Raw genomic sequence first — 10,997 nt, forward strand, 5'->3', positions numbered from 1 at the left:
ACTTCTTCCTACCAGTGTGGTTCCTCATGTGATGGTTAAGTTAGCACATCTCTTCTTCCTGAAGCTGAGCTTCCTGTGCTATACAGAAGCTTCTCATTAGTTAGCTGTTTTATATATGGTGGGTTTATAACAGTCCTTTACCTTCCCTTCCTGAATCCAGTCTACATATGGCTACCAAGTTATTTCCAGATTGCAAATTTGGCAATGTTATTTTCTCATTTAAAGTCCTTCAGTTTCTCCTCTTTGCTTACCAGACAAATCCAAATATCCAAACCTGAGTCTACATATCCTACAGTGTTTCCTTTTTCTTTAGCCAAAGGACACATGACTTCCCAAATTCACATTGAAATCTACACCTTTCTATCTTTGCCTATGATCTTCCTTTTTCCAGGACTGGCTTCACCACTGTGTGTGTATCTGCCTCATAAATACTGACTCATCCCTTAGACCATAAATCAAAAACTGACCTCACAGCAAAGTATTCTCAACTTCTTCCCCTGCTCCCACCCACACACCATAGGAACAGGAACAGCCCTTCCTTCCTTTAAGACCCCTCCTCCTCACTGCAGTGAATAGTGATGAACTGTTACAGTGTGGATCTGTTTGATCCAGTTGAAAGCCCCTGGCATTCTGGGAGCACATTGTGTTCATTTTGTACCTGATTCTGGCTAAGTAACTGGAAATCGTGGGAGCAGAGGAAATGGGTCTCAGGAAGAATGGTGCTGAGCCAAGCTGCCCTGTGCCTGGAAAGGGGGCCAGGAGAGTGCTAGAAACTGAGAACCAGGTGATGCCCGAAGGGACCCATCTGACTGTTTCCTATCTTTGTGTAATTTCTCTCACTTGAGTGCTTCGCCCAGAAACTTCAAGGATTAGATTACTATACTGGTGTAACATGAAGCAGGAGGATAAGCCTACATTCTGAGTAACTTACTTCCTTTTATTAAGCAGGAGGACAAACATATTTTCCCCAGAGGCAGATAATTTGGCTTTTACTTAGTGCAGGAAGTATCTTTTTGCTAAGAAACCGTTCATCAGAACCTAGTGTCAGCAGGTGTGAGGCCTAGGCTCTGATGCTGTAGCATCTCAGAATTGGAGGGACCTAAGTGAAGAGGAACTAAAAAGCCTCTTGATGAAAGCGAAAGTGGAGAGTGAAAAAGTTGGCTTAAAGCTCAACATTCAGAAAACGAAGATCATGGCATCCAGTCCCACGACTTCATGGGAAATAGATGGGGAAACAGTGGAAACAGTGTATTTTTTTGGGCTCCAAAATCACTGCAGATGGTGACTGCAGCCATGAAATTAAAAGATGCTTACTCCTTGGAAGGAAAATTATGACCAACCTAGATAACCTATTCAAAAGCAGATACATTACTTTGCCAACAAAGGTTCATCTAGTCAAGGCTATGGTTTTTACTGTGGTCATGTATGGATGTGAGAGTTGGACTGTGAAGAAGGCTGAGCGCCGAAGAATTGATGCTTTTGAACTGTGGTGTTGGAGAAGACTCTTGAGAGTCCCTTGGACTGCAAGTAGATCCAACCAGTCCATCCTGAAGGATATCAGCCCTGGGATTTCTTTGGAAGGAATGATGCTAAAGCTAAAACTCCAGTACTTTGGCCACCTCATGGGAACAGTTGACTCACTGGAAAAGACTCTGATGCTGGGAGGGATTGGGGGCAGGAGGAGAAGGGGACGACAGAGGATGAGATGGCTGAATGGCATCATTGACTCGATGGATGTGAGTCTGAGTGAATTCTGGGAGTTGGTGATGGACAGGGAGGCCTGGCGTGCTGCGATTCATGGGGTCACAAAGAGTCGGACACGATTGAGCGACTGAACTGAACTGAACTGATCATCACATTTTCCAGATGAGAAAACTAAGGTCCAGAAAAGAGAGGCTACTTACTTCCCAGGGGTCCAGAGGCAAGTGGCTTCTCTGGAGCCACAGCCCTGGTTTCCTGACTCTAAAATCAGTGTTTTCTCAGTTAATCCTAAGCCTCAGTAATGACACTCTTTCATGGAGGAAATGTCTAGAGTTCTGCATAATAATCAGAAGAGAAATCAGAAAATAAGAGAAGATTAAAAAAGTGAAATTAAGCAATATTGTGCTATTTCCTTTTATGGACACTTAATAATATTATTCCCAAATGATTTTCGTCGTTTTCAACCTAAACCAATTTTTGTCTATTTCAAATACATCTGATGAAGCACCCTCTGCAGACCAAGGTAGTGAAGACCCCAAGACTTTTGCCTCTTCTCAGCTGAATTTGTTGCTTCCCTGCCCCTGCCCTCTACTTCCCGGCTGATGCGATGGTTAACGCGCACGTCTAGGTATGATTTACTGCGTTGTCTCCCCAGACAGGTTTTCTCTCTTTTTCTTGCTGCCATGCCGCCCTATTTCCTCTTGATTTCTTCCCTTCTGCAGGGGGAGCTGACCATCTGAGCCCTAAGGCCATGCCACGGTGTCACAGAGAGCTGTTCTCCTCCTTCTACCCCCTCCTGTCCTCAGTGTTCCTGGCGCTGCAGCAGCGCTCGGACCCTCCCACACCCTCCACTCGCCCAGGAGCTCAGCTCTCGGGGGTCGGCAGTGACTGGCTCCCTGAGCTTGCTGAGGCAGGGGCAGTGACAAGTCCCCTGCATTTTGCAGCCTCGCGTCCCTTCCAGTCTCTGCAGATGAGCCAAGCCCGAGTACAGAGGCCCTGGGCGCCAGGCGCTGGCCCTTGGGTCCCTGCCAGGAGGCGCCGCGCGTCCGCAGGTGCCCACTCAGTGATTTCTCTGGTTCACTAGTGCCTGGTGATGGGAACACATCGGGCTGTCAGGGCGCCTCCAGGAACAGGCCCTGGAGGACGAAGGAGAGGCTCCTCAGGCCCTGCTGCCCACAGGAGGGAGAGGAGGTGAGTGAGCAAAGCCGAGGGCCCAGGCGGACGGGGTCTTGGTTCGGGGGACCCCAGGCGGGAGCCCGAGGACCAGGCGAGTGGCCATCCTCCCGTGGTCCCCGCTCTGCGTCAGGCCTCCACACCTCTCGGAAGCGCCCGGAGCCACGCACCTCAGAACCGGGGGAACCTGGGGGTCAGCTCACCCAGCTCTGACATCTCTCTGACGAGGGCGCGGAGGCGCCACGAAGGGACGTGACCTGTAGTCAGAGGCGGAGCCGGGACCGGAGCCCGGGGTCCGAAGCCTCGGTCCAGCGTCATCTTTCCACACGACATCCCAGAGGTGTCTGAGGCTGCTTCTGAGGGAGCGAGGGGGCTGCGGGACGGGACACGCGCGCTGGCGGGGCCGGCTGTGCGTCCACCCGGGGCTCAGTCCTCCTGACCTCGGTGTGGTCCTGCTCCCCGCGGAGGGAACGGCCGCTCGAGGTCGCCCCCCGGAGGCCGTCTGAGGTCGTAGGGAAGGTCCCAGGGCGCTCCGCACAGAGAGGGCGCTCCGCGTGAAGTCGGCGCGGTGCCGCCCGACGCCCGACACACTTCCGGGCGCAACCGACGCTCATGGCGGCCGACCACGGCCCAAGACTCAAAGCCGCCCGTGCGCACGTGGGATGGTGCCTCCCCCAGACCGACCTGAGGCAGAGCGTCGGGGGCTTGAAGGGCCCCTTCTTGTTCTCACTGGAAGCACGACCCCGAGACTGGAGTGTGTGCAGAGGCGGGCAGGCCGGGGGACGGGGGTCCTGAGCCCCTGATTTAGGAGCGATGAGTGAGGCCCCTCGGGGTCCAGCGCGGAAGGCGTGGGAGCCCGGGCTCGGACGGGAGAAGTCTGGGCACAGACAAAGAAGGAGAAGAATCCCACGTTCCTATGGTTCTGTCAAAGGTGCTTCCTGTTTCCAGGCTCGAGTTATTCTTCGTCTGGCTCACACCTAAGGGCTCAACGCTGAGGAGACTCAGTCTTAGGTTTTCAAGACCTTGGAGTCTTGTAGGTGAAACAAGGTCGACAGGTAGCAGGACTCCAACTCATTCATGACTCAAGGACGTCATTCTGTTTCTCTAGGGAGAGAACGAGGGCTCAGAGTGAGGCCTGTCCTGTCAGAGTGGAGTCAGTAAGCTCCTCAGAGCAGAGCCGGGTGGGAACAGGGCTGCCAGCACCCGACAGAGAAGAGACGTGCTTACCCAGGGCCCCATGCTCCCTGGCCTGCTCTGCTGGAGGAGCACGTGGGGAGCAGACTGGGGCCTTTTATGGCCCCAAAACTGAAGAAGAATTTTATGAGATTCTTGTGACTGCTCTCTCTCCCTCCCTTCTTCCCTCCATTTCTATTTTCTCTCCTTTGAAGTCTCAACCATCCTTGCCTTGGACAATTTCTCTCACTGCCCAGACATCCTCCAGCGATTTCTCTCAGGGTCAATAAATAGTAGAGGCTCGCATTCATAGGCCCAATGTGTTTTTTTTTTTATCTGGCTCTAACTTTCGTCTAGTCAAGGCTGTGGTTTTTCCAATGGCCATGTATGGATGTGAGAGTTGGACTGTGAAGAAAGCTGAGCGCCGAAGAATTGATGCTTTTGAACTGTGGTGTTGGAGAAGACTCTTGAGAGTTCCTTGGACTGCAAGGAGATCCAACCAGTCCATCCTAAAGGAGATCAGCCCTGGGTGTTCATTGGAAGGATTGATATTGAAGCTGAAACTCCAATACTTTGGCCACCTGATTCGAAGACCTGACTCATTTGAAAAGACCCTGTTGCTGGGAAAGATTGAAGGCAGGAGGAGAAGGGGATGACAGAGGATGAGATGGTTGGATGGCATCACCGACTCGATGGACATGGGTTTGGGTGGACTCTGGGTGTTGGTGATGGACAGGGAGACCTGGCGTGCTGTGGTTCATGGGGTCGCAAACAGTCGGACACGACTGAGCAAGTGAACTGAACTGAACTAACTTTTCAGACAGAAATCTTGACATAAATTCAGTCATCTCAATTTTGACTCCACAAGAGTGATTAGACTCAATCCCAGGGTCACAGAAGCCGTGGGTGTTAGTGTTGTCATTAAAATTCCCTCAGTTTCTTCACTGGACACAGTCATTTCTGACCCAGGGACATCTTGGCTGAAACTACAATTTGTGCTTCATGCATGAGTTGAAATTCTTCATTAAGTTCTGGAAGAAAAATCAAAGATTTTTATGGAATAAATCTCATATTGAAAAAAAAAGGATGAAAGCATTTATTTAAAAAGAAAAAAACTGTCTTTAAATAACTGTTTTTGAAAAACCTTTTTTCATTTTTGAAGACTGAGGAAGTTGATCTTTGACGTGAAAGGAGGAATAAGAGAAATGAGAAAACAGGGGAAATGGGTAGAAATAAGGTAATATTTGCATTGTGGTAACAGATAGGAGTCTTCCCGGTGGCTCAGCAGTAAAGAATCTACCTGCAGTGTTGGCTATCTGGGTTCAATCCCTGGGTCAGGAAGATCCCTTGGAGAAAGAAATGGCTGCCCACTCCAATATTCTTGCCTGGAGAATCCCATGGACAGAGGAGCCTGGTGGGCTATAGTCTGTAGGGTCACAAAGAGTCAAACATGACTAAAGAAACTAATCACGCACACACGCAACTGAGAAAGATTTAGCAACATAAAAGACATCTGCCACAGGATAAACCCAGGACATGATTTTGACCTTGTCTGGCCACAGATTCCTCTTCTGTAAAGAGGAAGTTGGCTTAGATGATCTCCAAAGGTTCAAGCCATTGTGAGTCAATGCCATTCATTGAGAGCAGAATATAAGAAGCTTACACATCAGAATCAAGGAGGTTAATTCCTACAGATCCATAGTTTTAGGACTGGAAAACTATTGAGAAGTAACCACAAAAAATCTAAAGGAATAAGAGTTCAATGTGGGCTAGTGACAAAATTTTTACTCCTAATTCATAGCTTTTCTTATGCACACAGTAGCCAATTATAAAATATAGCAAAAGAAGGTGACTGAAAAAGCAAAACCATACAATATTTAAGAATCAAGTTACAAAAAAAAAAAAAAAAAAAAACACTCTGAAGGACCCAGAAAGGTTATACTAAAAGGAGGAAAACATGTAAAGGGAAATCTAGTTCTTAGACTCAATCACCCACATGTCATTTTTTTTTTCTTTAGTAAAACCTGTAATTTCAATGAAGAATCAGTCAATAAAGCGATAACATTATGTTTAACTTGATGGAGTAATTTAAATGTTATTTGGTAATAGAGAATCACTGAGCATAGCCATGCCCTCTGAAAGAGACTGAAGAGGGAGATTTGATTATCTTGAACTGGAGGAGCTGTGTTATTAATAGCTCAGATCACTTAGTGCTGCCTCTGGCAGAGACAAACAGAAGAGCAGAAGGAACAGAACCATCTCTGACCAGGACTAGGTAGGTGCCAGGCAGGCTGTGTGGTTTAGGTGCTCTGATGGGTGTACAAAATGTGTCCCGCCCCTGTCCTCCCACAGACGGCCTGCTGTACTTGGATCACTAGGGTGGCCCTGATCATTTTCAATTCCTTCTAATCATGTATGAGCTTGTTTCTCTTCCGTGCAAGACTAGGTTTCCTAAGAGGACAGACCTGTGAACTCAGACATCAGCCTTCCATGTGAGACATGTGGGAGTGAGGGCATGTCTGTGGGCTCAGGAAATTCATAGTGCTGGATGGTGCAAGCAACAGTTCTCAGGTCACTGCTGGGGACTTGTCTGTCATAGGTTTTCAGAAAAGCCTCCATTCCAGGACTGAAAGAATTAAGAATGAAACCAACCAGGAATACAGACAGAAGTAGATAAACATACTAATAAATATCTTTGAAGAAAACCAAATGTAATCTCTAAGGGTAGTTATAAATTTCATCTATTAGATGAGCAAGCACAAAGCCAAAAGCAAGCCAGAAACAATTTTTGCAACACATATAATATAGGATTAGTGACTTTAAATATACATGGGATTCTGAGAAGTCAGCAAGGAAAGATGAATAGAAAATGGGTAAAGTGTAAGGGATAAAAACATTTTTAAAATGTTCAACCTCAGAAACAATTTTTTTTAATATATTAAAACAAAAAAGAAAATATTATTACCTCATTCAATTTGGAAAAATTGAAAAAATTCTTAAAACCACTAGTAATGAGAATATTGACTGTCAAATATACTTTTTAACATTGTCAGTAAGAGGATAAAGTGGTACAATAGTTTCTAGCATGGGCAATTGGGAAAAACCCATTAAAACTTGAAAAATGCATATATATATATATATAGATTCCACTTGTAGGAATTTATACAAAAGTAAGTGTTATATAAATTTCTCAAGATATATGTATATATATGATCATACAAATTTATGAGGCAAATTCATTTGAACAGATACTAAAATTTTTCCAAGATAACATTTAAGTGGTAAAAACACATTGGCATTGAGTGTGAAGTAAGATTCTATGTTTTAAATTAAAAATAAATATTTACACAATTTCATTTGCAAATGAAAAGAGCTGAAATATTCTGAATTGTAGGTAGTAGTTATAACTGAAGGGTGGGCCTATGGGTTTTTAAAAAATCTTTCATTTTTGCATTTACTTATGACCTGAAATTTTGGGTGTTTTTAGTTGAAACTTTCTGATGTGTACTATTTTTTATAATCAGAAAAACTATGATAGATTTAAATGAAACTAAACATTAAAATTAAAATCCTAGAAATAATTGGGTATATTTCTCCACTAATTTTTAACCAATACAAACTCTTTCTTCCTTTAACGTGGATTCTTTAGGAAGATTATAACCCACCACCATTCTGGATCTTCCTTTCAAGTAGCCCTGAAGATCCAATCAACTGGGCTCTAAATCTTTTCTAATGAACCTCCTCACCCACAAGGGGCTGGCCTTACCCTCCTTTTGTAACAGCCGGACTCCCGCCCTACCACTGGCTTTGGATGCTCCAGCCTCTGCCTCACGGGGACGCCGCCTCCATAGATGTGGGCACAGGAGGGCCTCAACCCCAGATCTGAAACCCCAGGTCTGAGCAAACCCAAGGCGAGTGACAGCCGGGGCTCAGGGAGCCAGAAAGGATGGAGCAGTCACACTCCTCCTGCCAAGGCAGGCGCAGGGCCCCGGGGTAGGAGGTCATGTCTGCTCTGGTCCTGGAGGCCCTGAGCTCCTCGGACTTCTGACTGTGTCCTTGATCCTTCCCACCAGGCCTTCCAGGACCTCCGTTCCGGGACAATGAGGCTCCTCCATGTCTTCCTCACCGCTCTCTCGATCCTCTTCCAGGTACTGCCCGGTAAATACCAGTCATGATGCCCTTTCATATCATTACTTGGTTTTTCCTTCCCTAAGTCAACCATCATCAGAAAGTAAAGCTTGACAGAGCTACTAGTAGGTCACTTCCACACCCAAAAGTAGGCATTGAGTGATTAGAGAATTCTTTCCAAAGCATGTTGTTGCATCTTCATGACCTTAAACGTCTTGTTGGTGGTAACTTTCTCCCTCCTCCCAATTCCCTGGAATAATCTAGATTATTTGTGAAGTAAATCAGTTGAATTACTTGACTGGTATAACCCAGTATGAGACAAACTTCCTTTATTCAGGCCCAGACCGGAGACCTCTTGCCACCCGTCACAGTGTGACCTTGAGTTCCACTGGACAAGGCTTCCATCTGACGAGCCTGTGAGAGCTGGGTGGGTTTTGCATGATGGGGAGGTGGGGTGACTGGTGAGGCACACGGGGCAGTGGTTACTGACCCTGCGGTTACCACCCAGGTGTTCCTGTGGCAGGAAGGAGATATATATATATATATATATATATATATATATTTTTTTTTTTTCCTTTGGCTGTGCTGGGTCTTCCTTGCTGCGCGGGCTTTTCTCTAGTTTTGGAGAGTGCAGGCTACTCTCCAGTTGCAGGGCACACATTTCTCGTTACAGGGGCTTCTCGCTGTGGAGCCCGGGCTCCGGAGCACAGGCTCACGATGGTGTCTCAGGGGCTTAGTTGCTCCCACACGTGGGATCTTCTCGAACCAGGTTCATCAGCAACACTGACATCTTACATCAGAACAGAGAGTGAGGGATACGAGGGGGACGTTTGCTATTGGTGTTTAGCTGGGAAAGAAGGGGATCCCAGTCAGATGGTGAGACCCCCAGATTTCCTCATGGGACTTCCACGAGGCTTCATATAAATGTCTTTTCCTTTTCCAGACAGCACTAGGGTGCTCAATTTTGAAAGACCCTGCTATCTTCAGGGTGGAATCTGCCTGAAGCAAGGGACGCCAAGCTGTGAGCCCTTCAGAGGACCCTGCTGGGCATTCACTGTTTACTGCAAAATAAAGCCGAGCTGATGGAGGCAGCCCAGCTGAGGAACCCGGCGAGAGACCCTGAGCAAGTCTCCTCTAGTGCAAATAAAAGCAGACAGTTCTCACATCTACACAATCGAATGTTTTATCATTAGGACTGATGTTGTTTTCCATGGCAGGGTAGGCAGTGGGAGGGAGACAGTTATTATGCTTTAAATTCTTGCCTGGAAAATTCCTTGGATAGAGGAACCTGACAGGCTACAGTCCATGGGGTTGCAAAGAGTTTGGCAGGACTGAGCGACTGAACACAAATGTTGCAACAGTGTTTTCATTCACAGAGCAAATGTGACCCTTAAGCCACTTTGGCCCGAGGCTGGAGTCCTGAGAGAGGTGCGATCATGCGGTGTCTTCCTTGTTCACTTGTCTTGTCCAAGGCGTGGCCCCGTCTGTAGTTTGCTGAGTAGGCCGCCTCTCTATACAGGTGTCACTCTCCTCCCTCTGGGGAGGGAGCAGGCCCTGACAGGACCACAGCTCTCTACAGTTTACAGAGCAGGTTTAGGGCGGGAGGACGGAGACAGGGTGCAAGGTTCCCAGGAAGCGGGGGACAAAGAGGAAAATATGTGACTCAGCCAAAGTCGCGTATTTCAAGCCTCAGCATCATCATAAGTTATAATAACTGGTAATGAAAGTCACTGTGTTGTTCTTTATAAAAATTATCCTGCTTATTTTTGCAAGTTTTCCCTTTACAGGGAATCTTAAAATGAGCTTGGTCAATATAAAAATATTTTTAAATCCTAATTTCTAGATTATCACTAGTGTATGGAAAGTCGTGAGCCAATTTATCATTCTTTTAAAATGTATAGTAATTTTCACTTGATTCTAATACTTAAACCTTGAGGAAGGAGACCAGTAGAACATCCTGCAGTAATAAAGAATTCAGTATCTAGAGTCAGATTCCTGATTCCAACTTTAATTTCACCACATACAAACTCGAACACCACACTGAATATCTCTAGTCTTATTTTTTCCTCATGGATACCATTAGGGATGATATTAGTATTAGACTAGTATTAGACTAGTTCTGGTTGTAGGAAGGCCATCATAATCACCTTCAATACGCTTCACTTGGTGGGTTCTGATTAATTGCATAAATGTAGGCTGAGTAATCAGCCATCATCTTGAGATGAGAAGGAAAATACAAGAATCCTTGAGTCAGTCATTCTGAAGACATTTGTTACAGAAAAATGCTTCATTAAGAATAAGGGGGATCATTTCTTATGAGAAGCCCAAGATTTTCTGGGTGAAAAAACAGAAATCTCACCCCCAGCTGCTGAGACTTAAGTTAGGGATGGCTCAGCCAAAGCCCAGCGGAGAAGGCGATGGCACCCCACTCCAGTACTGTTGCCTGGAAAATCCCATGGATGGAGGAGCCTGGTGGGCTGCAGTCCATGGGGTCTCGAAGAGTCAGACACGACTGAGCGACTTCACTTTCACTTTTCACTTTCATGCATTGGAGAAGGAAATGGCAACCCACTCCAGTGTTCTTGCCTGGAGAATCCCAGGGACGGGGGAGCCTGGTGGGCTGCCATCTATGGGGTCACACAGAGTCGGACACGACTGAAGCGACTTAGCAGCAGAAGCAGCAGCAGCCAAAGCCCGGAGACAGAGGAGAGAAACAGCAGGGTAAGGAAAACCAGGAGGAGGGTGCCTGGATGTCTGTTAGCATCACTGATGCCATCTTGGGCTCGTGCAGCTCCTGCCATCCTTCTGCTGACCCTGCCTGG

General features: G+C 46.7%; 1 long non-coding RNA gene across 2 annotated transcripts; it reads left to right on the forward strand.

Moving 5' to 3' along the window:
• Positions 1–791: 791 nt before the first annotated feature.
• Positions 792–10,470, forward strand: LOC107131899 (uncharacterized). 2 transcript variants are annotated; one of them, XR_009493095.1, is made up of 4 exons: positions 792–2,329; positions 2,424–2,892; positions 8,121–8,195; positions 9,119–10,470. It is a non-coding gene; the product is annotated as an uncharacterized lncRNA (long non-coding RNA). The 2 variants fall into 2 exon arrangements; XR_001495252.3 differs by having other exon boundaries at positions 812–2,892.
• The last annotated feature ends 527 nt before the right edge of the window (positions 10,471–10,997 follow it).

This window comes from Bos taurus, chromosome 27 (genome assembly GCF_002263795.3).
Source record: "Bos taurus isolate L1 Dominette 01449 registration number 42190680 breed Hereford chromosome 27, ARS-UCD2.0, whole genome shotgun sequence".
Lineage (NCBI taxonomy): Eukaryota > Metazoa > Chordata > Mammalia > Artiodactyla > Bovidae > Bos > Bos taurus.